The following is a 5,510-nucleotide window of genomic DNA, read 5'->3' as shown; positions in this document are numbered from 1 at the left end:
TCTCAAAAATAAAAAATAAAAATGAATATAAAATAGCTTAGTCGTGATACCTTAAAAGAATTAAGTCTCTGTGTTTTTCATAACCTGAAGTATGTAACACGTTTGTGAAAGTATTTTTAAAATGATCAATGGTTGGATAAAACATGTATTTGCTTACAAAATTGTTTAGTTGGCTTTTCTCATCCTGATAGAAGGGCATTTAAAGGCATCAGGGGTACAGAGGAAAGCAGAACAATGAAATGAATTTGGTTATATTTTCTAATTTGCTATTTGTTGCTCTTTTTAAAAAGTGTTATAAGTAATTCAAAGTCTAAGCTGTTGGAATTTTTAAAAATTTAAACCTTAATAGAATGTGACTATGAGACTTGAATCATGTAAAGAGGCAGCTGTAACCTTTGTTTCTCTGATTATAGATTAACAGTTTTCCTTACCTATGCTGTTCTGTAAAATGTTGAAAATGACCTTTTTAGCTTTCTCACACAAAGACTTTGTGGCTATCAAATTGTCTAAGAGGGAATGTTAAATGTACCCTTTTAAATTGGAAAGGAGGGGATGCCTGTAGCTCAGTGGGTAGGGTGCAGACCATATACACGGAGGCTGGTGGGTTTGAACCCGGCCCAGGCCAGCTAAAACAACAGTGACAACTGCAACAACAAAAAAATGGCCAGATATTGTGGCAGGCGCCTGTAGTCCCAGCTACTTGGGAGGCTGAGGAAGAGAATCGCTTAAGCTCAAGAATTGAAGGTTGCTGTGAGCTATAACAACACAGTACTCTACCCAGGGCAACAGCTTGAGACTCTGTCTCAAAAATAAAATAAAATAAATTGGGAAGGAAATGAAAACAAGGTGCAAGGAAAAGGAAAAAAACCTGTAACTAATTGTTGTAACTCATAAACCAGCCTTGTACAGAAAATGTTATACTTCTACTAAATTTATTTTCTGCCTGTATAAACCAGATCTTAACTTCTAACTTCAGAGCACTGACTTTGTTTGTCTAAAATGCATGTTTCCAAGTGGCCATTCCCAGCTTTTCACGTGAACAAACCCTTTAAGACTGGATTTGACTTTTGATTATTTCAGGTTGACAGCTTCAGGTGCTTTGAGCTGATAAGGGTCAAGAAAAAATTGATAGCCCTTTAAAAAAATCAAGATTGTATATTAAAAATGATTACTCATGGGGGGAGGGGGAATGAGGAAGAGGAAGAAGAGAGGAGGGAGGAGGATGGGTGTGTTTCCACCTAATGGACGCAATGTAAGGGTGTATGGCACAGCTTTTGAGTGCAGGACACAACTATAAGAGGTATTCTATCTAACAGATGCAAATATTGTAACCTAGTTGTTTGTAACCTCGCATTAACATGAAAAAAAATGATTACTTCTTATCATTTCAAATATAAACCTTCTTTTTTTTGGAGACAGAGCCTCAAGCTGTCCCCCTGGGTAGAGTGCTATGGCATCACAGCTCACAGCAACCTCCAACTCCTGGGCTCAAGCGAGTCTCCTGCTTCAGCCTCCCAAGTAGCTGGGACCACAGGCGCCCACCACAACGCCCCTGGCTATTTTTTGGTTGCAGCCGTCATTGTTGTTTGGCGGGCTGGGGCTGGATTCAAACCCGCCAGCTCCTGTGTATGTGGCTGGTGCCTTAGCCACTGAGCAACAGGCACTGAGCCCATCATGTAGCTTTTAACTATTCTAGTGTTTCCCCTCATGTTGGAAGGCAGTGATCCAAATGGTCAATAAACGCCATGGGCTTTAAATGTGGACTGACTCAGCTCTCCTGTCAACTAGACATGTTTCTTAATTCTCCTGGGCCTCAATTTCCTCACCTGAAATAATAATAAGATAAAACAGGCATACCTTGGAGATATTGCAGGCTTGGTTCCAGACCACCACAATAAAGTGAATATTGCAATAAAACAAGTCATATAAATTTTCCCAGTGCATATAAAATTTATCCTGTAGTCTGTTAAGTGTGCAATAGCCTTACATCTAAAAATAGATGCCTTAATTAAAAATACTTTATTGCTAAAAAGTGCTAATGATTATCTGAGCCTTCCATGAATAGTAATCTTTTGGCAAGTGGAGGATCATGCTTCAGTGTTAATGGCTGCTGACTTACAGTGTGATGGTTGCTGAAGGTTAGGGTGGCTGTGCAATTTCTTAAAATAAGACAGTGTGATATTGTGAAATGTATATTTAGTCTTCACCTCTGTTTCCTGACATACAACTTTTAAAATCCAAACTGATACCTTTTTGCATGCAAGTGACTTGACATGTGGCTTGCAGCCTCAAGATAGCTTCAGGAGGGCTGGTCACCAGAAAGACCAAGACAGGGTTAGTGTGTTGGGACTTTCAGCACCAACCCACCCAAAAGCCCAGGGAGGGGAGAAGGGCTAAAAGTTAAGTTGATCACTAATGACCAATGGTTTAACCAATCACTGGTAATGAAGATTCCATAAAAACTGAAAGAACAGGGTTCAGAGAGCTTCTGGATAGCTGAACATGCAGAAGTTCCTGGAAGGTGGCATGTTCAGGGAAGGCACAGAAGCCCTGTGCCCCTTCTCCCTGTACATTTCTTCATTTGCATCTTTTGTAGTAACTTTTATAATAAACCAGTAAATGTTAAGTGTTTCTCTGAGTTCTGTGAGCTGCTCTAGCAAATTAATCAAGCTTAAAAAGTGGGTCATGGGAACCCCAACTTGAAGCCAGTTGGTCAGCAGTTCTGGAGGGCTAGACTTGCAACTGGTAGGAAGGGAGGGGTCAGTCTTGTGGGGCCGAGCCCTCAATCTGTGGGATCTCTTGCTATCTCCAGATAATGGCAGAATTGCATTGAAGGATACCCAGCTGGTGTCCACTACAGAACTGACTGCTTCATCACAGGATTCTGTGCTGTTGCTATGCTGAGAGAAAAAAAAAATGTTTTTTTTCTACTCTGACAATGAAGTTTAATGTTGACTGACCCTTCTTTTCACAAAGGATTTCTTTATAGCACATGATGGTGTTTGAAAGCATTTTACCCCTAGTGGAACTTCTTTCAAAATTGGAATCATTCTTCTCCAACCCTGCTGCTGCTTTATCAACTAAATGTATGTACTATTCTAAATCTTTGGTTGCCATTTCAACAATGTTCATAGCATCTTCTCCAGGAGTATATTCCATCGCAAGAAACTACTTCCTTTGCTCATCCATAAAAAAACTTCTTTTCCATTTAAACTTATTATGCGATTACAGCAATTCAGTCATAGCTTAAGGCTCCCCTTTTAATTCTAGTTCTCTTGCTATCTCTACTACATCTACAGTTAAGCTTGAACCCCTCAAAGTCATCCATGAGGGTTGGGATCAACTCCTTACAGACTTGTTAATGTTGAAATTTTGACCTCCCACGAATCATAAAAAGTTCCTAATGGTCTCTAGAATGGTGAATCCTTTTCAGAATCTTTTAACTTTTTCTAGACTCATCAGAGGACTCTCTAATGGCAGCTATAGCCTTGTGAAATGTATTTCTTAAATAACATGATTTAAAAATAGGAATTACTCCTTGTTCCATGGGCTGCAAAATGGATGTTGTGTTAAAAGGCAAAAAAAAAAAAAGAAATCAATCTTCCTGTATATCGTCATTACAGCTCTTGGGTGATAAGGTGCATTGTCAATGAGCAGCAATCATTTGAAAGGAATCTTTTTTCCTGAGCAATAGGTCTCAACAGTGGGCTTAAAATGTTCAGTAAACCATGCTGGAAACAGAGAGCTGTCATCTAGGCTTTGTTCCATTTATAGGGCATAGGCCGAATAGATTTAGCATAATTCTTAGGATCCTAGGATTTTTGGAATGGTAAATGAGCACTGTTGTCAACTTAATCACAAATTAGCCCCTAAAAAAGAGCTGCTTTTTTGAATCTTTAAAACCAGGCATTGACTTACCCTCTATAGCTATGGAAGTTCCAGACATCTTATTCCAATAGAAGGCTACACTGAAAATCTGTTTTTATGTAGCCACCTTCATCAACTATCTTGGCTATTTTTTCTGGATAACTTGCTATGGCTTCTCCATCAGCCCTTGCTGCCTCATCTTGCACTTTTATGTTATGGAGACAGCTTCTTAATCCTCATAAACCAACATCTGCTGGCTTCAAGCTTTTCTTTTGCACCTTCCTCACCTCTCCCAGCCTTCATAGAATTGAAGAGAACAAGGACCTTGCTCTGGATTATGTTTTTGTTTAAGGGAAAGTTGTTGTTGTTTTGATCTTCTATCTAGACTACTAAAACCTTCTCCGTATCAGCAATAAGGATGTTTAGCTTTCTTATCATTCATATATTCCTTGGAGTTGCACTTTTAATTCCCTTCAAGAACTTTTCTTGTTGCAACCGCATAAATGATCACGTGAGACACGGATTGACAGTGCACGCTGCAAGAGGTGAGGCTAACCATAGGTGCAGGATAGCCCCGAGCACTTCTCTCAGAGTCCTTTTATTTTATGATATTGGTGGCTGTTATAGCAAGTATAATGTTTAATCCTCTATATTATATATATATATATATTTTTTTTTTTGAGACAGAATCTCACAATGTTGCCATTAGTAGAGTGATATCACAGCTCACAACAACCTTGGGCTTAAGCGATTCTCTTGCCGCAGCCTCCCAAGTAGCTGGGACTACAGGCACTCACCAAAATGCCCAGCTATTTTTTTGTTGTAGTTGTCATTGTTGTTTAGCCGGCCCTCGTGTATGTGGCCGGCACCCTAATCACTAAGCTACGGGCACTAAGCCAAGAACTTTTCCTTTTGCAGTCACAACATGGCTAATTATTTGATGCAAAAGGCCTAGCTTTTGGCCTATCTAGGCTTTCAGGACACTAAGCTGAAGGCCTATCTAGACCTTCCTCACTAAGCTTTTTTTTTTTTTTAAGGCAGAGTCTCACTATGTCGCCCTCAGTAGGGTGCCATGATATCACAGTTCATAGCAACCTCAAAGTCTTCGGCTTAAGCAATTCTCTTGCTTCAGCCTCCCAAGCAGCTGGGACTAAGGTGCCCACCACAATGCCCAGCTATTTTTTTGTTACAGTTGTCATTGTTGCTTAGCAGGCCTGGGCTGGATTCAAACCCATCAGCCTCGGGGTATGTGGCTGGTGCTGTAACCAGTGTGCTATGGGTGCCGGGCCAATAAGGTTTTGTTTTGTTTTGTTTTTTGAGACAGAGTCTCAAACTGGGTAGAGTGCCATGGCATCATACTCACAGCAACCTCCAACTCGGGCTCAAGCAATCCTCTTGCCTCAGTTTTTCTATATTTAGTAGAGACAGGGTCTCGCTTTTGCTCAGGCTGGTCTTAAACTCGTCAGCTCAAGCTATTCACCCACCTCAAACTCCCAGAGTACTAGGATTACAGGGGTGAGCCACTGCACCCCCCGGCCCTCACTAAGCTTAATCATTTCTAGCATGTGACTCTTCCTTTAGTTGGCCTAATTTCAATATTGTTGTGTCTTAGGAAAAGGGAGTCCCAAGGAGAGGGAAAGAGA

The sequence above is a fragment of the Otolemur garnettii genome, unplaced genomic scaffold (assembly GCF_000181295.1).
Source record: "Otolemur garnettii isolate 467f Iridium unplaced genomic scaffold, OtoGar3 scaffold00020, whole genome shotgun sequence".
Lineage (NCBI taxonomy): Eukaryota > Metazoa > Chordata > Mammalia > Primates > Galagidae > Otolemur > Otolemur garnettii.
The sequence above is the reverse complement of the archived record's forward strand: the minus strand, read 5'-3'. Positions refer to the sequence as shown.